Source organism: Parambassis ranga, chromosome 2 (assembly GCF_900634625.1).
Source record: "Parambassis ranga chromosome 2, fParRan2.1, whole genome shotgun sequence".
Lineage (NCBI taxonomy): Eukaryota > Metazoa > Chordata > Actinopteri > Ambassidae > Parambassis > Parambassis ranga.
In genome coordinates, this window is record NC_041023.1 from 19754960 (window position 1) to 19780623 (window position 25664).

The 25664-nt window shown below is 42.8% G+C and overlaps 1 protein-coding gene across 1 annotated transcript in view; it reads left to right on the top strand.

The window, feature by feature from the left end:
• gxylt1b (glucoside xylosyltransferase 1b) overlaps window positions 1–25664 on the top strand; it is a 61374-nt gene that overhangs the window by 8477 nt on the left and 27233 nt on the right. The window lies entirely within an intron of this gene.

Genomic DNA, 25664 nt, shown 5'->3' on the forward strand with positions numbered 1-25664 from the left:
GTGAGGTAAGGTTGGAATTTTTTTTTCTTCCCTTTGTCACAGGACAAAATATTGAATAGATGAGTGCAGAGGAAAGGCAGAGAAAAGGCTGATGGAGTGTGTATTAGTGATGGTAGAGAAGAAACTGTCACTACCAATACAGCCATTAGGGCACTTTTTGTTGTTTCAGAGCTTGATCTTTTGGAGGTTTCTTGTCTAAAAAAAAAAGAAAAAAAGAGTTGAACCACAAAATGGTATCATCAAAAGATAACAGAGCAAAAGAAGCAAACAAAGCTCAACATTTGATGGAAGCAGGCCAGTGAGGTGCAGAGAGCCCTGTGTGGATGAGCTGCTTTTCACTGTGTGGATACACGAATCAAAGAAAAACTGAAAGTAGAGCAGCAAAAGCAATTTATCTGTAATATCATTACACATTATTCATTCACGGTCTTTAATATTGAGTATAATACATTTCTATGTTTAATTATATTCATGCACAAGAAGGCTTTGGATACCTGATGGTGAACTAAACAATATATCTGAAGTAAGAGAAAGCAAATTTTACAGTGATGTAATATGAGAATATGAGACATGAATATGAGACAAAAATGGTGGACGAAATACAACGGTTGGATTCTATTTTATTATTAGTGGGATTAGGGCTGCAACAAGGAGTTGACAAGGGCAAAATTTGACGTCATCACATGGCATGCAAGAGGGAGTGATTCTCTGGCCCGTGGTGTAGCGGGATGATTGACGCTGTGGATGCAAGAGGTGCTGGGTTCGAAACCAGGATGAGCTGTCTGTTAGGTTGGTTTCCGGGTGCTCCGGCTTCATCCCACATTCTAAAGATGTGCTTATTAGGTCAATTGGTCATTCTAAATTGCCCGTAGGTGTGAGTGTAAATGGTTGTTTGTCTTTGTGTTGCCCTGCGATGGACCTATCCAGGGTGTACCTCACCCATAGTTAGCTGGGATAGGCCCTGCGCTGCAGGACGAAGTGGGTTAATAGATGATGGATGGAGGGATGGAACCCACATTGATGACTCTACCTTCTCCAAGTGTCTCTATATCTCTCCTGTGTGTGCTTACATGTGTCATTTATTGAGTGGAAGCTTTGAAGTTCTCCTCATTCATGTGGCATTGGTATATATCAACTCATGACACCATCTGATTATGACATACATTATATACATACACTTGCTTTTTACCTGCTGTCTCTGCACGTGTGAGCTTGTATATCACTCTGACTGCACAGCAGGGGGTCATTTACATGTTGTAATAGGGTTTACATATCACTGCTGCAGGATGAGAGGGAGAGGGGGAGAGAGAGGGAGGCCCAAACCTTCGCTGCAAACAGAATGTCATGTTCTGCACTTCTTATTTACATGTGTGCAGCTCCAGGGTACGTTTGATGCCCAGTGAGATGGAATATGACATCTCATGCTCAGACTGACACTGAATTTGCTTGAGTGATTTTTTTCAAATACGTCACAGAAAGGACAGAGAGAGAGAGAGAGAGAGTGATGGGTGTCACAGCAGATTGGTTTATTTACTTCACAGCTTATTTACTGTGTGTGTTTGTCAGACTCGACACAGTAAACGCCACAAAGCTAAGCCAAATGATGTCTCTTCCAGCTTTCTGTTGCTGTCACGGGGGATTCTCCCATCCAAGCCCATCAGGCTGTCGGCCAAATGCGGTCCTTCTCCTTGGTTTTGCCCTTACCCACTTTGTGTGCTTCTTTTTTTCTTCCATTTTACCGTTATATTCTTCATTTCGCCTGTCTTCTCGCTCTTCTAAAACCATCTTTGCCATTATTTCTAACAGAACCAGGCTTTGAAATCCACCTCAGTTTCTGACCCAGTTTCTTCCAAACGCTACCGCGAATACAAAAATACCCAACGTGCTCATCAAACATGAACACTTTCAAAGAGTGTGCGGCAGAAGTTCTCACCTCTGAACATTTCAAGAAAGAGTGAGCTTACTTAGAAAACCCTGGGCTTGGAGATGTGAGCTTCTTTTCTTTGTACTAGACTGCAGGCACGCATACCAGCCAAAAACAAGGCTGCCACAGCGAGCTGAACGTTCCCAAGGACAGCCATATGAAGATATTATTGTCTTATTTCTACTGTGCGAGGTTGTTGAGACGCAGCACAGGACAAAGTGGGCTGATGAAGGGTTTTGAGAGGCTGTGTTTGCTAAATATAAGAGCTAGCAACACAGGGCCTCATGATTCTTATTCCTGTGTGATAAATATGAAGCTTCCAATTGCTGTGAGCTAACTTGACCTTTTTACTCTGCGGTTGTAAGGTGTTTGTGTTCTTCGTGTCCATCCGTCTCTGGAAGTAGCAAAGACGAAACATATACGCGCCCACAAGTTGGCCCACTGGCCCCAGCCATGTGCGCGCCACCAGTTGATATAGGCATGCTGATGAGAACCAAGTGGAATCAGCTGTGGTTGATCCACTCACATGCTAATAATGACAACATTTCCAACAACTCCACATTTTCAAAGTAGTGATCGGCTCCTCTTGGCTTGTTTTAGCTAACTTGCTAACCACATGTTCACCTATGATGGCTCCTTTCAGGTGTTAAAGGCTTTTGGAACTGATGTGATAAACAGCCTGCACTTATTGCTGACAACAAACATGTTCCTAGTGCATTTCCCAGACGCATTTATATGCACATGTCACACAATACGTATTCACATACATACACATCACACTCACACACAGACCCCATCTGCTCCCCAGCGTCTATATATCCCGTATAAAACTTAAAGCCAAAGGCGAGGGGGGGGCGCTGAGGTAGAGTCTGCCATCAGAAATGAGAGTGACCCCACTGCTTTTATAACTCAGTGTGTCCTGACCCTCCTCCTCTTTTCCCCGCTGCATCCTCATCCCACAACAATAGATTTCCCATTACCGCTCCCTCCTTCACTCCATCCCTCAATCACTGCTGGACAAGAGGGATCTGATTCAGGAAATACCTCATGTTTCTCTATGTATGTGTGGCCATGTGTTCATGAGAGCAAAAATAATGCTATGGAAGCATATGTGTGAGTGTGTGTGTGGTGTCTGAAGCCTCATTGCGAAAGCCGAGCGCTTATCTTTTCCTTTCTCTACTTTTTACCCCGCTCTCCACACACTCATACACTCTCTCATTCCCCTGTGAGCTTTTCAATTAGGTAATTACAGTGGCAGTGAATAGAGCCTGCCTGGACACTGTCGCTCTATTGTAGAAGCACCTGTCCCCCCATAGACAGCAATTACCTGCCAGGCTGGAGGGGAGTTTCAGGCTATTGTCTGTGTGCGCGTATTTTGTGTGTGACTCTGCAACGGTGTCTGCTCAGTGTGTGTGTGTCTGTATTTACTGCATTGTATCCATGCAGGTGTGTTTCTGCACACACCCATTTTGGCTCTCAGATGGAACACTTAATCGTACTCAGTGAGAAGTTTTGGATGTGATTTTATTTGAGTTTATGGACACCTTCTCCACTTTTCTTTCTTTTTTGGGGTGAATGGTAGGCTATAGTGAAACATTGTAGCGAGATTTTTGCCTGCAGGGCATAACAGCTCAGATAACACTCCCACCTACAAGCAGCACCATTACCACATTGTTAAACACTCTGGTAACATTTTAAACCCTGCTAGCGCAGCAGGGTGGGTTTTCTCGCACACTGAGCACACACACACACACAAAGTGCTGAGTGGAAGAGGGAATTTTAGGTGAGGTTTGAGCAGGGCACAGAAATAGCTCCGATTTGCATGTCTGGATGCTTTGCACTAACTTCCATCTATCCATCATCTAGTAACCAATCCCAGCTAGCTGTGGGTGAGAGGCGGGGTACACCCTGGACAGGTCCTTTGCACGGACTTGCAATCTAAATGATGGAATCATAACTTTATTCATAGAGTTAGCTAGCTCTTTTTGCTGCCTAACGAATACAGAGGAGAGGAAAAAAGTCCAATGTTATTAGCTTTAACTGTCAAAATGCTGGCTACTGCAGTTTTTGCTAGCTGAACTAGAAGTAAAAACTTGAAGTGTTTAATTTTGATTAGATTTTTTGTTAGTAACAAACATCTAAGTGTTTTTTGTGGATTTCAGACATATACAGCAATTTATATAAAGACATAAATTACATAATATGGAGGGCAATTGCAACAAAATACATTTTTTAGAATAGAATATACTTTATTAATCCCTTTGGGAAGGTCCCTCGGGGAAATTTGGGATGTGTAATTTAATGTGTAGTGAAACAAGTTTTTCAGTTTCTGCCTTCACTGCGCACCACACGTTTAAAACACTCTCTAACATCTAAAATATTGCACTAAATTGCACTACTTGTTTACTTCAAATGACACCCTGCTGGATCTTACGCTGGCTCCCCGGTGTGTTAATTTACGTCTGGGTCTATTTTAGAGTAAGTACCTATTGATCTGACCGGACATACACACACACACACACACACACACACACACACACACACACACACACACACTCATGTAAGCCTTTAAAGCTCTGCTAAGACAAAAGCAAAACGTTTGTTTAAAAAAAATGAGTGTGTGTGTTCAGCATTTCACACCATATCATTCTCAAACCTCTCAAAAGTGGCGGAACACATCAGTAACACCCGTCCCATCTCACCCTATGATGATAAGGATCTATTGTGTTCATTAAAGCCCCGGTCGGGTTTAAGTGTGAACATTTTCACTGAGCTTACAGTATAAACAGAAGTATAATTTCATCGTGTACTGTACTAAGTGGACACTCTACATGCACCAGTGTCTCTCAATATGTTTACATCTCAATTATTTCCCCCAATAAAACCAGTGACGCAGGATAGATGATTCGCTGTCAGACACTATTTTGTGCTTTCTAAATGATGTCAATGTGTAAAACGCATAACGACTGACGGTTAGGAATCTTGGCGGGGTTCCAAGCTGCCGTAATCAAAATGCATTCAGACTTTATCTGTGATGTTTATCAAGCTTAACGCTCCTGATGTTCCGGGCGGAGGAGGATGAGAGACAGGATATGAGGCTGATGGCTGTGATCAATCACTGATAGCATCTCACGGGACTAACAAGGCATCCTAATGAAGGCGCGCAGAGAAAGGATATAATTAGGAAAACTCATAATTATCTACCTCAAAGATAGATTTGTACTCTCTGCTGGTGGAAGGCAGAGCTGGAAAAAAATGGTCAATACCAAATGAATGTAATGTGTTTAAAGATCAGTCACAAACTGCACCGTGTGCCCTGTAAATGCAATTCTCCTAACCAGAGACCGGCCTAAATGTGTGTTTGGTCATAAGAACAGTGGTTCTGATGATTTTCTTTATGTGTTTAATTCTACCAAATATTATCATTGTGACCCCAGGCCTACCTTTATTCACAAGTGTCCCAGCTGATCAGTCCACTCAGAGGCTACATATCTCAATCCAAGTAGACAAGGGTTGTGTGAGGACATCCGCCCACAACAGACATCCAGGAGACACTCACACACAGCATACACGTAGAGAACACAGGCTACAAATCAAGGTGTAAGTACCATAATAAGAGCATATATGCCTTTGCTGTGTCCTGCACTAGGGAGCATCACAAGGGCAGATGGAGCAGGAGTGGGAGAGGATCCCAACAAACCAGGGTTTTTGCACATACACAACACCTATAGCAGTTTGGAGGACAGCAGGGAATCTGGATCCCCAGCTATCCGGATTCAATCCTACTCTAGCTGGATTGACTTTTCCCAGTGTGAACGGGGCCTTAAAGCGGTCATGCCCTTATTTGGGTCTGTCGGGATTGATTCACTTTTGAAGCCATCCCTCAGAGGCCACAAGGAGAACTGCAGTTTGTGACATTTTAAATCTCTGGACTTTGATATGTGCTAAATATCACAGTGATTTATATAATAAGACATTATGAACGACACTACATGGAGCCATTAAAAAATTATTCACCCCATGGCAGCCATTAACACGCAGGGAGTAGTTCAATGCAAACCATCTTTACGTAAAATAAAAGTCCACAGTACACTTGATGCATAGACACACATGGTTGCTGTGACTTATTTGTTATTATTAACAAATAAATTTAGTAAGAAATTCCTCTTAACACCTTAAATAATGGATTCAGAGCCTCTGAAGTCGTGAACCAGCAGCAGTGAGTCAGACAGAGGCAGCGATCATGTTAAGGGCATTTCATCTGCTTAGACAGGCCTTAACTTTGATCTGAGAACGCACAGAGTCCTTGATGCTGACAGCTTATGTAAGTGGCAGAACCTCGTCTGTCGCTCAGATCGCCGCCGCCGCATCTTCGGGCAGATCTTCTGGGTGAGAGACAGGGGTAACAAAGCCAAATATAAAGACAGTGACATGTGCAGGTTTTAAGGGAGGTAACATTTCTATTGAAGAGGAATGATGGAGATGTCTCGCAGTCAAGGTTGTGAACGGCTTTACTGGCTGCTGCAAGTGCAATCCACTCCCCTCAATGCTCATGCTGTCCAAGGAACGACTTCACTTTGTAACAGCTCATTCATTAAGAGGTTAATGACTCGAAATGTGAAATTAATTTCACTTCCTATATATGTGTGTGTGTGTGTGTTACAGCGATGATCTGAGCCATCAGCCTAATGTTCTTTAAGATGAATGGACCCCTCCCTTTTTCAGTGAACTCCATTTCTCCCTCACAGATATGGACTGTTGGATTTCTTCCATGGTCTCATTCAATTTATGGTTTAATTAACATTTTGGTGTCGGAAAAAAAAGACACTTTCATGTCTTGAATAGCACAGCTGGCCTGAGATGTATGAGATTAGGATCATATATGAATTCACACATTCACAGCAGCTGGTGGAAGACACAAAAAATGTCATTCCTTTGTTCACAGGGGAGCAATAAAAACACGCAGCACCGAAAATGATCCATGTTTGCTCTACGGTGGCAGTTTCTAATCATAATTTACTCCTGCGAAGTTGTGTTTGCAAAGTGGTTTATTCCATTTTGATTCAGTGAGGTTGTAAAAAGGCACACACACACATGCAAGTGAACACTATTTCATGCCGTTATGTCGGCTGATGGTGATTAAAGCTTTAAATTCTGATCACGAGTGATTCACAGTCTCAATATTGTGTCACTGCAGGGCAAGGTCATTTCAGGAGAGGATACAGACTGTTGAAATGTTTTTCATTGTCTAATGGAACCAATTTATTGATCAGTTAACATTATTTAGAAAATATTTGAGATGTTGATGATGGGAGTAATGTACAGTGGTAGAATGTCACTGCAGCTCCGATGCACTTTTAAAAATGCAAAAAGTTATTTTTTTTTTTTTTTTAAATGTATCTTTTCTCAGTTAAGACAGACAGGGACAATATATGGGCTATTTGTAGATATAGTAGTAGCCTATAGATTGGCTGATATGTTTCATTGAATATCAATTCAGTTGTATTTATATAGCACCTTTACAGTCAGAATTTTCTCAAAGTGCTTCACAGAGACCCAGAGCCTGAACCCCCTTAACAGCAACAGTGACAAAGAAAAACTCCCCTTTAAAGGTAGGGTGGGAGATTTCATTCTGATGCACTTTTTATTAAATTAGTGTAACTTCTCTTTACAATCTGATAGCAACCAATTAGTTTGGCAGTTTCGCTTTAAAACGAAGAACATTAATCATCTGTGGAAGCTATAAAATGCTAAAAACATCAGCCAATCCTACAAGGTGCCCCTGCGCTTATTGGCTGGTTGTCACTCTCTTCCTGCTCTGCGCGCATCAGAGAGGTACATGCATGATGGCCGAAGTCACAGACTGGTTGGGAGGCGTGGCTTCGGGGTGAGCTCCGAGAGAATGGGGCGTGTGTTTACTTTCAAAATCTGGCTGACTCTCACTGAGTTTTCAAAATCTCCTACCCTACCCTTAACAGGAAGAAGACCCGGCTTATAAGGAGAACCTTCCTGGTGACAGTCAACCAGGTAGAGGAGGAGAAGAAGAGGGAGACAGGACAGAGAGGATGAAGGAGAGAGAGAAAAAAAAACAGAGGGGGATTTGAGGGGACAGGGAGCTGCTCAGTGGATCATGTTTGTGTCCCCATAATTTAAACATTGTTTAAATCCACATCAGTGTCTGCAGCACATGTAGCACTGTTGGCATCGCAAGGACAAGCACCAGAAAGAGAGAGAGACAGAGACAGAAAGAGGAACAAACATAGCAGTTGTACGTTTATCTCAGCAGTTAATAGAAAGTAATTTAATAGTGATTAAAACAAAGATGAGCAGAGACTGGTGTAGTCAATAAGCACTGGAATGATCAGGGGCCAGACTGCAGGTCTGGAGGCAGAGAGAGAGAGAGGCACAAAATTTCTCAAAACACAGAAACTGTTGTGTTTTGAGTTGAGTTTGAAGCAGGACCCAAACACAGACAGCAAAGGTTAAGAGGTTATTAAATGATATAAAGCTAAAAAAAAAAAACTCCCAAAAAACCCAAAGAGCAAACACCCAAAGAAAGAGAGAACAAACAAAACAGTCAAATCTAAACTGAAAGCAACCACAAAAGAAGAAGAAGAGGCAAATGCAGACAAACACGACAAAGGGAAGCACAGGACTTAAATACACAAGGAAGGGGCACCAAGACACAGGTGAATAACATTGGGGCGGGGCATGCAATCACAATGGAGGAAGTAAGACACAACTATAAACACAAGGAAAAGACTTTCAAAATAAAACAGGAAGCAGAACCAAAACAAGACCAAATAAATAAAAAACCCAGAACCAGGACAAACACAAAGAAATCAGAAAACAAATACATTCAACTATAATATAAAAGATTATAATAATATAAAAATAAGTTGCTGTTCTGTAACCCTATAGCCTCCTGTGTGTACATACAGGGTGGGTAATTTAGGATAAATTAAATAAAGAAGCAATAATGAGGCCTTTGCGAATAATAATTTTGAAGTGCCTATTTACTTTTTACACTGCTGTGAACTTATAGAAGTACAGATATGGACTGTTTAGATGTTCAAGCTCTGCAGAGGAATAATTACATCTTCTAATTGCGCCAAGTCTCAAAGTCTCGGGGGAGCGACAGCGCTCCAAAACAAAGCAAGATGAGTAATGAAACGATGAGACATGGACTATCAGAAGGATGATGCCGTGGGAGGGGAAGCTACAATTTAAAGATCTGGACAAGCTAATCACTTTATCTGATTGGTATTTGAAGCCATGAATCTTAATTAGTGAGCCGGAGGATCTTTTTTTGGCAGATATCGCAGAGTCCATCTCCATTATTGGATGGAGTCTGCTCGTCAGCTGGACATATGATGAAAAAAAGGAAAATATAAGCAGTTTCTATTCAAAAATCTGAAGATCCGCAGACTGAATTTACATTTTTCACCTTCACTATTAAAAACAAGTGTTTCTATTCCAGATGTGCTGCTGTTGTTGTTGTCCTTATTGTCTTTATAATTAATGATTTCCTATCTTTGCCTCTTTGTCTGCGTCCCTTTGTCTCTCCATTCTCTCCACAGTGTACTGTATCCTCTTTGTCTGCTTTAATTATGGCTGAATAGGAAAATAAAACAAGCCTTTTTAATTGATAGGCCATTCACTCAGCCACTGAGTCTTCTATCATTACTCACCACAGGTTCTCAAAATGGTCGCCTTTGTACCTTCCTTCCCCTGCACCTCAATTATTAGGAAACCAAACGGTCGTCCCGGTTACCTGAAGATAAGCAGCTAGGCTATTTCAGCTAGTTTGTTATCTCATCGTTGGGAAGGTAAAAAAAAAGATGTGGTGGAGGGGGAATACATAATTAGGCACTTTAAGGTGTTTTACCATGTACAAGAAATGCAGCATTAACAATATACTTTGATTGTGTGTGTGCGTGTGGACATTTTTGTAATCTGTTCTTGAATTATTCACATTTTTGATCTTTGCATTCAGGCATCCTTTCCGTGCTGCCTCCTCAGCATCACCTGGGGTAATTCTACAGGAACGCTAATCAGTGATTCAGTTTGATAATATGTGTATGAAATATTCACACCTCTCTCCTCTTTCTCCTCGTTCTTAGCATTGATTTTAGCGTCCTACCGTAAGCTGTGAGCTGCCTCTTTGTGGCAGCATGTGTCTGATATTGGCAGAGGGCTCTCAGGGAGGTGTGCGTGCACATGTGTGCCTGTGTGTGTGTGTGTGGATGACATGGGGGAATCACACAGACGAGTATCCTACTTGACAGTTGCCTCGCTGCCATCCGATGCCTCTCACCTGAGGCACAGCCACTGACATCCTTCAAAACCATCTGCCTGTCTTTCACTGCTAATTGATTTGTCCTTGGATGGAGTTGTGATGGAGAATGCTTTGGGGAGAATATGTATTTTGACAGATGCTCTTCAGGAGACTGTGTACCATACACTAAAAAAAATAAAATGGCGGGTCTTTGACTAGAAGTCGCTAACAGCACCTCAAGGTGAATTAGCTGCCTTTTGTGAGTTGTTTAAACAAAGCGACGGGGAGCTTAATGGTGGGACGTCTGAGCAATTTCAAAGTACATTAACACATCTCTCTCTCCTCACTCTTTAACTAAAAAAGCACTTTTCACTGTCTGTAGGAATTCATGCCAAAAAAATATGCCACAGAAGGAAGCAGTCTGCCCTGAACCACCACCATCATCAGCAGCAGCAGCAGACAAATGCCTCGAAGCACTAAAATGAATATATTGTATTTTTTGACACAATTGCGTTACTCTTCTTCTCAGCAAGGCAATAATGAATGCAGGAAGTGAGGAACAGCTGCAAGCCACAAGTTGAATACTGAAGCCTTTAGTCTGATCCTCACCAGGGATTGCTCTAAAACAGAATCTTTTTTTTCTGCATAATTGCACATTAAACCTAATCGCACCCCCACCCCCCAACCAAATACCCGCAGCTTGCTGAAAAATGTCCAAGAAATGTAGGCACAATGTGCAATAACCAAGTACAAAGGTAATACCCGTGCACATGAGTGCAGTTAAAGTTCAAGCATCATTCTTATCAGACCATAATGAGAGTGAGGACGATGTGAAGTCCAGCTTCTTCTGCTCCAGCAGGGTAGTGCCACATAGACAGTCATCCTTATAAATAATACCTAGCAGGTCAATACCCGAAATTGGCAAACAGGCAAAAGGGAACTTTTTCTTCTCAAGTGTTTAATATGGTTAACTTGATTATTTGTCTAACCTTATTAACCAGTAGATTTTAATGTCTAACTCCAACCGAAGTGAAAACAAAACAGCTTCTGGTGCCAGGGGGACTCGAACCACAGATCCTAAGACCCCGTTCACACTGGGGAAAGGGTATCTAGAGAGTATTCTAGACTAGAATATCCGTCATATGGTGTAAGCATCATCTGTCTTTTCTTTGTGAGGACATTTTGACTGAGAGGTATCACAGAATGTGCATGTGTTATAAGAAAATACGCATCATATAGAGGCCATAATCATTAACTTTAAATATCATATGATATTAAACCCACAAGAAGCAGCTTTTTGTTGGCCTAATTAGCTTCAATTATACTGTATGTGAGCCCCCCCCCCCCCTCCTTCTCCCGATCCGATACTTTCTATGAAGGCACTCATTGCGGCAAAACCTGTGTGTGTGTGTGTAGGCCTGTCACGATAACCGATTTTGCTGGGCGATTAATTGCCAAGAGAAATTATTGCGATAAGCGATAATATTGTCAAATCAATGTTCAACTAACATAATGATACATAATGAAGTACACCCTTTCAAAGATCAATAAACTTTAATTTCTAAAGAACATTTAACACTGGAAAGGCCCCCAATCATCAACACTATTATTATTATTGTTATTATTAATGATATTAATATTATTATTATGAGTAGTGGTAGGCCTATTACCATAGCTTATCTGAGCATAGTCAATGGAGTTAAGTCAAACCAACTAGCACGTCATGAGCAACAGAGAGCCAAACAACACGCACTCTACCTGCTGCTGGGAGTGGGCTCACCTGTGCGCACATGTGTTTGTGTGCGCACGCGTTTGCGTGTGTGTATGCGCATCAGCGAATTTTAAAAACGCCACCATGTAGACAGAAACACATAAAATAGCAGAGATGGTACAAGAGGACTGGGCAAGAGGACTAATGGGTGGCGCTGCCGCGAGTGCCGCCAGTAAGAAGGCAGAGAACTTCACTCGTATAACACGGACTCTCTCTGATGGCACGTTGTATTCATAAGCATGTTTAGTCTTGTGGTGAATTGTGTGGAAGTGTTGAACCGGTGTTGTGCAGCTTCACAGCTCTCTGTGTTGCTGTAACGTCCAAGCCCTGCAGCGCTGTGACGCAGCGTGGCGATGCAGACAGCGAGCTGACAGAGGTCTGCTCAGAACATCCCGTAAACGTTACACAATGAGTTAAAAAAATAAGAACTACCTGCTGATTTGACACATTTTAAGACAGAAGCCGCGGGCCATATTAAATCTGATGGCCGGACTTTGCACACTTTATACGCTACGACGCACCAGAGTGACGCCTTTTGTCATCCAGCCTCTTTGGCAGCGAGAGGGGGAGAGAGAGAGAGACAGAGGAAAACAAACGAGCGTGCAAATGTAATTTATCGCGGACGAAAAACTTATCGAGCCCATTTAAAGTTATCGTGCAATTAAGTGATTTATTGTTTATCGCGACAGGCCTGTGTGTGCGTGTGCCGCCACACTGGGAGATTTCACACACACAGCACATCGAGGTCTCGAACCAGGACCTGTCGCACCAAAAGCAGCTGTCACACCCCTGCACTACAAGACACAGAGCCACCCTGCACAGAAGGCGTTAACTTTGACAGCCCTAAAAAAATATCCGAGTCCTGATCGGGAGGTAATGTCCGATTCCGATCGAGTCTGAAATCACGTAATCGGGCCCGATTTCCGATCATGTGATCGGATCGGGACATCCCTAGTGCAGACTTACACTATGCAACAGTAATTGGTCTGACTGAGGATCTATTCCCTGAACAAGGAGAGTAGCTAATGTATTGGTGTCAAAAAAGGTTAAATGGAAACACCAACATTAAAATGTAATTAAGCTTTTCTTCTGACAGAATAAATATTGCAAATTATACACACAAAAAAATCTAAAGATATATTTTTATTATTCCACAGGTGACTCGCAACAGTGATACACACACAAATCAACAGTAAGGCATAGCAGCATCCCACAGAGCGGAAAAAAACGCATCCCTTGGCTATTTGGAGGCAAGCCGCAGCAAAGTAAAAAATGCAGGTTTAATTATTTGATGGTACCTGTGATCGCTTCCTTACCAACCTAATAATGGCACGAATGTCTGTTGGGGGGTGATTCCTGTGAGGCTGCGGGCTACAGAAGAGACGATTAACCATTTGCATTTAGATTGTGTGTTGACACACAATATAGACACGTGGCTCTGAGATTCAGACCGAGGGCCACAGAGATAGAAACCGTCCATTGTGGCCCTTAGAGTGTGTGTGTGTGTGTGTGTGTACTGTATGTATTGAGGTAGTCTATACTGTCCCTGGGCCTTACATCTATCAGCGATGAAGGATTGGAGGGTTCAGAGTATTAGCTGAACTGTAGCTTGTTGCTTATTAGAAGGCGTCCCTTAGGGTGTTAAGAAGAAATGGAGGTAAATATAAGGGAGCTTTAAGGAGGTTCCAGCCAGTGAATGGGTGGATTACATGATTATGAGGAGTCCTGCAGGGGAGGGTTGGCTGACGCAAAAAAAGGTTGGGAAAGAAATAACATCAAAATAATGATAGTAAAAGGGAGAGATGATACATTTCCATCTATGATGGAAAAAGACGCCATCTTGGAACTAGTGTCTGTGTATTGTCGCTGTTCTGTCCAACCACTCATCTAGTTCCACAACAAGCCAGTAGCTACTCTGCTCTGTTGGCTAGTGGACTCATTATTTACTCTATTATGAGCATTTGAAACAATAAGCACTTAAATACAGATCAGGATGAAAAAATCCAATATGGAGGAGGCAGGGTTAATGACCTATACTGCAGCCAGCCACCAGGGGGAAAGGCAGGCCTTACTTTTGGCCTGGTGCAGACCAATGAAAGCACCTATAGCCATAATTTGTTAGCTGCACCCAGTTTGACATCAAGTCTATTTTGGCATTCAGCTGTGGTCAAACCAAGCGGCAACCTTCGGGGCTCAAAGTGGAAGCCCATGCGGAAGTGTCAAAACTTGTAATTCACGCTGCAACAGCTGGGGGTTGGCTCCAAAAGCGAGTAATTTCCCATAGACTCCCATGTTAAAATGGCCGATTTCACAGCAGAAAAGAACATGTTTACGGCCTGGTACAAAAAATCGCTGTGGTCTCAGATGATAGGTTCTCTTCTAGTGTCAATTGTAGGGGGGGTGAATTTTTTTACAACTCACTCGTTTCAATTGTATTCGGACTTAAAATTACGCCTAATTATGGGCGTTGCCGCTTGAGTGACAGACAGTTGACGTATCACAGCGTGAGTTTCCTGCTTCCACGATCGCCCGCCCCCCTAAACCCCGCTCGTGCCCCCCCTCTTTGTCCATATTCGGAGTTTTAGTTGACGTGACGCTGCCAACATGGCGGCGGTCATCACGTCCCGGAACCTCCCACTGAGACTCAAAACGGCTCTTCAGAAACAAACGGGTGACGTCACGGAGGCTCTGTCCATAGTTTTTACTGTCAATGGGTCAAACCATGTCGATCTGCACTGAGCAGGTCAAGAGGGCAGGAAGTCGGACTGCAAGTGCATAGAGATGTGGTTGATTTTCAAAATAAAAGACCATGTGTAGTTCAGACATCACATTAAGACACTGACAAAATGTCATAAAAGGCCACAGGTGAACCAGTCAGAGGGTTTAAGATGATATATCAGGTCATAAGAGAAAAGATGAAAAAACGCACAATAGAAGAGATGCTGCATAGACTCACTAGCTCATCTAGTGGCACAAAGTGGTATTACACAAAGGTATCTTCATTCTAACCTTAGCAGATATTTGTGCAAAAGGTGTTTCATAGCTCACAAGCTGTTGATACATTTAAATCTATAAGAACAGACTCCCAAAAGTTTACATTGACTTATCATATATTTGCTACATAGTCCTCACTGATGTGTTTTTTCTTACCCAGTCAGCTTTGTGCTTTGTTAAATGGCAATTACTCTTGAAACTCATTCTGCACCTGCTTATGAGAGCTCTGGCAATAACTAAAATGTGCCGATGTAGCTCATGTTTTACACGACAAATCATCTCATACCAGCAGCTCGATCGATCGACACAAGAAGCAAATGTGCGTTCACTGGCAGAGGGCAATTCAACATGTGGAGAGGACAGAGTTTGTCTGTATCGACTGCTTGTTCGGATGATATTTACAGGGCTGTGCTGTGTGAAATAGTTAATTAGCATGATCAATCACAAAGCATACACTTCTCTGTCATACTGTCAGATAAGCTGCTTCGGTTTAAAGCTGTTTTTATTGATATTCTTCAGTGATTGTTGTTTACCCCCACCCTCCCCTCGATAGCTTTCTGTGCTGAGATGAAACTTTTATTGGTTTCCACCTGTCTGTCCAGCTTCTCCTTCGTTGCCAAAGTTCAGAGGTGTTCTTTACATGATGAAAAGTTACTTCCTGTTTTGAACCATGACTAAATAAGTAAAAAAGTCTGAAGACAGAGACTACAGCCAACAATATACACTTGTTGATGTATAACTATATCTTCTTGTCTGGACCACTGGTGGTTTGTCTTCAAGCACATTGATGGGGGTTTTACAAGAATCTTTGTATTTTCATCAAGCAACAACTTATTAAGAATCATTGAAATGTGTCTTTAGCATGCTTTGTTAGCATGCTGGTGATGATATTTGCAGTACTTGTAAAAAGAAATATGTGCAGCAAACACAAACAATCACTTCTTTCCATTGTCTCTACATAACACCTGGAAAAACGGCCAAACATTTTATACTTTCTCAAAGGATGCAGAGTGGACCGAACCACTGCTGGTTTTTACTGCTAACACATAGATTGGAGTCTCTCTATTTCTATGTGGCACCGTCATGTGGTGGCTAGACCAAATGGATGCTAAATTTCCCATCAGCATCTGCTGTACTTTGCGATCATTGCTAATTAACAAAGAATAGCATGCTAATATGCTAAGATACAAACAACAACACAAACAACTAGTGAACAGTGTGAGATTAGCATAACAACCACCCCACTGAACCATGTTTTTATGTTTCATATAATGACATTTTAATGTCTTCATGTATCACCACAGGCTGCATGGTTTCACAGCTTCATGCATGTATGAATGTGCAGACTTTAGAGACAAATTGGAAAACCATGGCGACACATGGATGCTCATTCTCCTAGCATAATCACTGAATTTTGTCATACTGAACAGATTTCATGGCTAATTACAGTTTTTCCTTCCCATTTAGAGCAGGTGTAACACAGCTCTAAGTAACCCTCTCTTTCCAAAATTCCTCTCAGTCCTCTGCCCCCCCACTGACTTAACTACCACATCACAGTGCAGCTTCTCATAAACCCGGATCAATTGGTCCGAGTGGGACCCGTCTCATTTCCTGTGTTCATTTTTCACAGCTTCACAGGGACTCTTGAAGGAGCGAGCACCATCTGTGCACCTTTAGCCCAAACAGAAAAACAAAAAGAAAGAAAACAAATCCTCTCTGTGTTTAAGATAATCTCATGTAGGCACTTGTTCTTCTGGAAATCCTCTTGCCACTCAAATCAATTTGCTTTCATCAGGCCTAATGACACTTGGTTATGGTCCCTATTTCCAAGTATAGGCCATTCAGGGAGCTATTTGTGGAGGGTGTAGTAGAGTGAAGTAAGTTGGTGAAAACACTCCAGTATCCAGTAATCCACATGGTCAATAGACTTAGCTTAAAGGATCAAAGGAAGTGCACAAACCAATTTAAACCTCCATTTAAAACAGTAAAACGACCTCATTTACATGCATCTTCATTTACGTACTTGTGCTTTCATTAATTTGACTTCAGTCCTTTAATCTCTTACATCTCTTTCATTTTCATCTTATATGGGCCTACATTTCTAGTAGAGTGTGTAACATCCTGGTCTATTATTTTAGCACACACAAGTGCCCTCTTGTATTCTGGTATCTTTATTTTCTTATGGAATCTGCACATAGAGGCATCATAACTGCCAACTTATTGCAAACGTGCTAAATGTGAACAGCAAGCTAAATGTAATAAAGCCACCCTCCCTTTATATCCCTATGGTACATAATAGCTGTGCTAGTGCTTACTTTGAGAACTGTACAGTAGGTGGATTTAGGTTAAGTTTGGTATGTATAGGTGCCATGCTCATCATCTTATTTTATACATTATGAATTTTATTCAGCATAAATTATTTTTAAAGACACAACTATTTTTTAACACTACAACTGAGTAGAACACATGTTAAGCCTTTAGCAATAAAGATATAAAACAGATGTGAGGACACAGGGTTTAAAACTTTGCCTTATAAGCAAAATTCTTGTCTTCCGCTCTGCTGACTGGACGGCGCTTTGCAGAAGTAATCATCTGTTTCTTGACCCCCACGCTGAGCAGACCTGGTGTTTCCAGCACAGCACTCTCAACCACTAAGCCCATTGTGAAGCCTGCTGTAAGCCAGTAATAACGGACCAAGATAAGGAGCAGTCGGGCAGATCAATAGTTGAGCACATCAATTCAATTCAATTTCAATTCAGTTTTATTTATATAGCGCATATTACAATCAGACATTGTCTCAAAGCGCTTCACAGGAACCCCCCTAAGAGCACTGTGGCAAGGAAAAACTCCCTTTAAGAGGAAGAAACCTTGAGCAGGACCCGTCAACTTAAGGGGGAACCAGTCCTGCTGCTAGTCAGAGAGGATGAGGGAGAGAGAGAGAGAGAGAGAGAGAGAGGATGAAGGAGAAAGAGAGAGAGAGAGAGAGGAGCAAACATGATACAAACATGATACAGTACAGAGCAAACATGACAGCAAGATGAAACAGTGATTATATTGTAATGATATCTATATATATCGTCGGTCCATAAGTAGGAATAGTAATTTGATAGTAAAGATGAGCAGCAGGGGCTAGTGAAGTCGATGAGCACAGGAGAGACTGCAGGTCAGTATGCAGGTCTTGAGACCTGCAAAGAGAGAGCGAGAGCGAGGCACAGAACTACAAGGAAGACAGTTAACACAGATTATGAGACGATATTACCCAGTATGATCCAGACTAAGGAGAGTGGAGGAGAGGTCAGAGGGTGTTCAGAGGATCGTGTTTGTGCCCCCCGACAACGTAGAGCAAGAGAGACTTCACGGGCCGGACTGCAGGTCATCATCCAGGTCTTGAGACCAGTGTGAGCCAGACTAAGGAGAGAAAAGGAGAGGTTAGAGGGTGAGAGGGAAACTGCTCAGTGGATCATGTTTGTGCCCCCCGACAACGTAGGCCTAGAGCAGCATAGCTGTGCTACACACTAGGTCTAAGGCTAACTGTACGCCTTACTAAACAGAAAAGTTTTAAGTCTAGTCTTAAAGGTGGAGGCAGTGTCTGCCTCTCGGACCCAGATTGGTAACTGGTTCCATAATAGCGGTGCCTGATAGCTGAAAGCTCGTCCTCCCATTCTACTTCTATGAATCCTAGGAACTACTAGTAAACCTGCACTCAGAGATCTGAGTGTCCTATTAGGAACATATGGTACAATCAGGTCCTGCAGATACAATGGAGCAAGTCCATGAAGAGCCTTGTAGGTTAGAAGAAGGATCTTGAAGTGTATTCTTGAGTCCACTGGGAGCCAGTGAAGAGACGCTAGGACAGGAGAGATATGATCCCTTTGGCTGCTTCCTGTCAGAACTCTAGCTGCTGCGTTCTGGATCAGCTGCAGACTGTTGATGGAGTAATGTGGACATCCTGACAATAAAGAGTTGCAGTAGTCCAGTCTTGAAGTGACAAAAGCATGGATGAGCTTTTCAGCATCACTCTGAGAGAGGATGCTCCTGATCTTAGCAATATTACGCAGGTGAAAGAAAGCGGTCCTGGAGACCTGCTTAATATGAGAGACAAACGACATGTCTTGATCAAAGATAACTCCAAGGTTCCTCACAGTCGTACTGGAGGCCAGAGTAATTCCATCCAGGGAGAAAGTATTATCTGATAAACTAGTTCTGAGATGTTTCGGTCCAAAAACAATGACCTCAGTCTTGTCCGAGTTTAATAGTAAAAAGTTGGAGGACATCCAGTCCTTTATGTCCTTTAGACACGCCTGTAGTCTGACTAGCGGCTCCGTTTCTTCAGGCTTCATGGATAAATACAGCTGGGTATCATCAGCATAACAATGAAAGTTTATGCCGTGCTTCTGGATGATGTATCCTAGAGGGAGCATGTAGAGGGTGAACAGGATCGGTCCGAGCACAGAACCCTGTGGAACACCGTGGTTAACCCTTGTACCTGTGGAAGACACATCGTTAGTGTGAACAAAATGAAATCTGTCAGATAAATATGATTTAAACCAGCGCAGTGCTGTTCCTGTAATCCTGATCTCGTGTTCCAATCTGTGTAGCAGGATGCGATGGTCTACGGTGTCGAAGGCAGCACTGAGATCCAGTAGAACGAGTACAGAGACGAGACCCCGGTCCGATGCCATGAGGAGGTCATTGGTGACTTTAAGCAGTGCTGTTTCTGTGCTGTGATGGGCTCTGAAACCAGACTGGAAAGCATCAAACAGACTGTTACTACACAGGTGGTCGTTTAGCTGACTTACAACAGCTCTTTCAAGTAGTTTGGAGATAAAGGTGAGGTTGGAGATCGGTCTGTAGTTTCCTAGGACGTCCGGGTCCAGTGAAGGTTTTTTAAGTATCGGAATGATCACAGCAGTTTTAAAAGCCTGTGGTACATATCCTGTTTCCAGAGACAAGTTGATCTGTCCTAATATAGAGTCTCCGATCAGAGGAATAGCATCCTTGAGGAGCTGTGAAGGGATCGGATCCAGAAGACAGGTAGTAGGTTTAGACTTGCTGATGCTGGTGGTCAGCTCAGGGAGGCCGATGGGCGCGAAGCAGTCCAGAGTTAGATCAGGATCCGTTTCCAGAAGTGGCGGTGTATCCTCAGCGGTCACAGAGAGATTGTGGTTGATTTGTCCTCTAATAGTGGTGATTTTATCAGTGAAGAAGCTCATGAAGTCTTCACTACTAAGAGCTGCAGGAATGCGAGGCTCCACAGAGCTGTGGCTCTTTGTCAGCCTGGCCACGGCGTTAAAGAGAAAGCGCGGGTTGTTCTTGTTTTCTTCTATTAGTGATGAATAGTAGGCTGTCCTGGCTTTACGAAGGGCCTTCTTATACGTCAGCAGACTGTCTCTCCAGATCCTCCGGGAGTCATCTGATTTAGAGGACTGCCACATCCTCTCCATCCTACGTGTAATCCGTTTCAGTGATCGGATGTTTGAGTTGTACCACGGAGCTAGCCTCTTCTGGTTTGTAGTTTTCTTCTTCTTCAGTGGAGCAATCCTGTTTAAGACTGAGTGTAGTGTGTCTGCAGTGTTGTTGACAAAGCGGTCCAGCTCTGCAGGAGTAACATTTAAGTTGGTACCCCCATCAGTACTTGGGACTGTGGGGAGTACTGGTAGGATTGCTGTCCTAAACTGCTTTACGGCGTCTTCAGACAGACATCTGCTGTAGTAGACCTTTTCCTCAGATGCTGGTAGGTCTGAAAGAGAGAAGTCAAAAGTTATTAATGAGTGATCTGAAAGAACAGGATTTTGAGACCACACTAGCAGGTTCTCAGCTTCCAGGCCGTAGGTGAGAACCAGGTCGAGGGTGTGACTGTGGCAGTGTGTGGGTTCATTTACTAACTGAGAGAACCCAACTGAATCCAAGAGTGAGTTGAAGGCAATCTTCAGACTGTCGGAGTCGACGTCCATATGAATGTTAAAGTCACCCACTATAATGACTTTATCTGTGCTAAGCACTAAACTTGATAAGAAGTCTGAAAACTCCAGCAGGAACTCTGAATAAGCAGCAGCAGGTGGACGATACACTACGACGAGTAAAACAAATTCTGACTTCTTCCAGCTTCCGTGAGACAGGCTGAGAGTGAGACTCTCAAAAGAAGTATGAGTAGACTTAGGTTTAGGATTCATCTGAAGACTGGAGCGGTAGATTGCTGCCACTCCTCCTCCGCGACCTGTAACTCTAGGAACATGACAGTTAGTATAACAGGACGGAGTTGATTCATTTAAAGCAACATATTCTTCACCCTGTAACCAAGTCTCAGTGAGACAAAGTATATCAGTGTGATGATCAATAATTAGATCATTAACTAAGAGCGACTTAGAGTGTAGGGATCGTATGTTAAACAATCCACACCTGAGTGTTCTGTTACCTTGTTCTATGTGTTTGTGTGTGTTAGTGTGTATTTTTATGAGGTTATTATGATTAATATATCTTAACTTGTGTGCTTGATGAACTGTGGGAGGACGTGTGACCGTCACCACTTCAATAACATTATTAAGCTTAGTGTTTCTATGTGTATTTGTGTTTAATGTGTTTCTAACTGAGGGCGGCAGTCCTCCAGAAGCAGCAGAGAGGTGTGTAGGACAGCGACTCTGCCTCCTGGCCTCGACCCTGGGTTGTCAGGTTGGTCTAATAAACTTGGCTATGTTTCTAGAAATCAGAGCTGCACCACCCTGGGTGGGATGGATGCCGTCTCTCCTAATAAGGCCAGGTTTCCCCCAGAAAGTTTCCCAGTTATCTATAAAGGCCACGTTATTTTCTGGACACCACCATGACAGCCAGCGACGGAGCGAGGACATGCGGCTAAACATGTCATCACTGGTCAGATTCGGGAGGGGACCAGAGAACGCTACGGAGTCCGACATGGTTTTAGCTAAATTACACACCGACTCAATATTAACTTTAGTGACCTCTGACTGGCGAAGCCGGGTGTCATTAACACCGACGTGAATTATAATCCTACTGTATTTATGTTTATCTCTCGCCAGCAGCTTCAGGCTACCCTCTATGTCGCCCGCTCTGGCCCCCGGGATGCACTTAACTATAGCCGCTGGTGTCGGCTTTACATGCCGCAGAACAGAGTCGCCAATAACCAGGGTCGGCTTCTCAGCGGGTGTGTCGCCGAGTGGGGAAAAACGGTTCGATATGTCAAGCGGCTGGTGGTGAACCACGGGCCTTTGTTTCGGGCTACGCTTCCTTCGAACCGCCACCCAACCTCTCTGACTTCCCGGCTGCTCAGGGGCTGCCGGGGTGCGGATAACATCAGCTAAGGCAGGCTGGTCCGCACAGGCTAACTGCTGCTGGCTAGCTGCTGTGGCTACAGGTCTATTATCTAACATGCGGAGCCGACCCTCTAACTCGCTTAGCCTCGCCTCCAAGACTGTGAATAAGCTACACTTTGTGCACACCTCATGCTCACTAAAGGAGGCAGAGGAGTAACTGAACATGTCACACACCGTGCAGTGAGCAGGAGAGGGAGATGCAGAGCGAGTGGAAGAAGCCATGCTAAGCGCTAATGCTAACCGCTAAGTTACGGTAAGCTTCGCTACAGTGGTAAACGAGAGGGGAACCCAGAAACTGGTGCACTTAACTCTAACACTACGGTGCTTGTGTATTACCACAATAAAAGCAAACACAATATGTCTAATGCAGAAAGTCCGTAGCACCAACAGCGCACACCAAGTGAACAAACAGGACAGTGTCGAAACAGGAAGTGACGCAGTACGTTACCCACTGACGCAATACGTTACCCCGTTTACCGCTGTCTAATCACTGTCTAATCAAAGCCTTCATCCCACAGGAGAGAGGCTGTCTGAGAATAAACCAGGTTTTTAGATCAGGACTAATGCTATTAATATTAGCTTATATTACAAGACATTGTGAGTAGAACTAAAAAATGGATAACTTGGTGTGTAAAAACAACATAACAACAAATTCAAAGAGCACAAAGGAATAAAATGTCTGCATCTTAGTTACTTGTCCTTCATTGGAAGACAGTGAGAAATATCCATTTTGTTAATTAGACATCTGAAAGAGCCATTAGCGCCTAATTGGGGCCATGAATAGAAGTTTAATGAATGGAAAATTATCAGTCATTACCCCCGTGCTAATCAGTCATTTATTCCATGATAACACGCAACTCTTGATTGTGCTGCACGTTGTAATGCATGACAGACTCGGTAGTTGTTGGCACAATAAACAACACTGATTGATCAAATCTACATCTGCAGGTCAGTGTGCACTGATTCTTTAATCGTTTCTGGTATTTTCATACGGTGGGATCATGCAGACAGCAGACAGGCACAGCTTATATTACCACAGTGCATGTCTGCTCCTCAGATGGATCATTATTGTGTTATTGTGAGGGTCATTGCCACAAAAACATTGTTCCTGACAGGATGGCTGAGACCTAAGTGAAGTATTGGAGATTGGGGTGCAGTGTGGATGATAATTCCCGAGGTGTGTGCCAAGTGCTACGGAATAGCTTGCAGCTGGAGTTTGTTGTCTTGCAAACAGAGTTTCTTGCCTTTGAAGCCAGCTGTGAATCTATTGTGTTTTTGGCACAAATGTTTACTTTAACTTCATGGAGAGGTGTTTGTTTTACATAGACTGTACATTACAATGGACAAAGTGTGTGCAATATTACTCATAGGTTTTTAATGGGTCATTTTAAGAGGCTCCAACTATTTCCATGTTAGCAGCACCACAGTCCACCTAAACTCCCAATACAGGCAAAGAGGTGGAGGGTGAGTCAGTTAGGCTCTAGCTCTGAGTCGGCTCCTGCCTGTTATTCAAAGTGAAACACCTAAAATTATGTGAAATTTATCCGAACCACCGGTGGTTTCACTCCGAACACATTGATGGGAGCCTTGCATGATTCACCTTTTCACATTTCACCATTGTCAGGTCCAAATGTGGTGGCTAGGCTAACTGCATGCTAAATTTCACATTAGCCTCTTATTGCTAATTATCAAAAAAATAGCATACTAATGTACTGAGCCAAGACACAAACAACACTAGTAAACAGTTTCATATTAGCATATTAACCAAGGGTGTAGATTTGCTTTTGACATTGATGGGGACCTAAGATTCCCTCGGAATTTAAACCTTCCTGCACCCAATGAGTTTTTGTGTTTAGAGGGTATCAAATTATCGGTGGGGACACGTCCCCTCCGTCCATGCTGAAACTAAGCCCTTGATATTAACTGATATTAACTGATCTGATATTAACTTGTAAGTATCACCACCCCACTCAATCATGCCTGTCACTCATAGTCACAATTATAATAATGTGAAATTTTAAGATATATATATATTTATAGTAACAAAAGTGACTTATACAGAAAGTCATACATAAAATAATTGGACACATTTATGGTCTTCATTTATCTGTGAGGTTGCTGTCATGAGGAAATATGGCACAAAAAAGTTTGTTTGGACTCCAGAACAAACTCTGAATTTGGTGGTCAGAGGTCAAAGGTACATGTATGTATGTTCCTTACTTGTCAATGCAATAGAGGTTAATTTAACATTGGCACAAACATTGCTTGGACTGAAGGATTTGTGCATATTTTCAGTATACCCCCAATGTTTGACGTAATCTGCCTGTGTTCATAGTTTTTTTTTTTGGTTACTGTCATCATTCCTCTTGGCGATAAAACATTTTTGAAAACACATCAATATTAACACCTGCTTTTTCCACCGAGCTGGGCTCTATTGCTTTTTTTCTTTATAATGAAGCATCAACAGAGGATCTCCTGTTTTATTTAATGGTCGCACTCTATAATCACACACAGCGATGCACACGCAGTCAACATCCAAACACGATGTGTCACCTGTTTCACCGTCATGGCGTATAAACCTGCGTCTCAGTAAGGAACACCTGACTTTGTTCTGGTTTCATCGCTGCTTCAAAGGCGTCATTAGATTAAAGAGAGACGTGGATGCCGTGCTGTTTTCATCTGAGGTGGGCCCGCACTGCTTACTGGAGCTGCAGGAATTTTAATGAGACAGATCTAGATGAGAGAAATTGGTAAAGAGGAGTACATATATATGGATTATATACTGTATGTGTGTGTGTTTGTGAAAATAAAAATGTAATATCTGATTTTATTACTCTGCACATATGCATAGGTTTTTTTGAATACATGATAGCTGCTGTTGTTTGTGTTCTCTTCAACTCTGACTGCTTGATCACAGATTAATTACATTTAACTGATTAACACAAATGTTGTGATGACAGAATACCTGTCTCAACCTGTCACTGCTTTTAAAGGCCCAATGTGAAGGGTTAAGTGACACCTAGTGGTAAGGTCACAGATTACAACCAAGTAAATATTCCTTCTTATCAAGCATGGAGGGTGGCACAGTGGTGCAGTGGTTAGCACTGTCGCCTTACAGAAAAAATGGTTCCCGGTTGGCTTTTCTGTGTGGAGTTTGCACGTCTCTCCCTGTGCCTGCGTGGGTTCTCTCTGGGTTCTCTGGCTTCCTCCCACATTCTAAAGATGTGCTGAGGTTAATTGGTGACTCTAAATTGCCCATAGGTGTGCATGTGAGTGGTTTTCTGTGTGTCTGTATGTTGCCCTGCGATGGACCTGTCCTGGGTGTACCCTGCCTCTCACCCACAGTTAGCTAGGATAGCCCGTGACCCT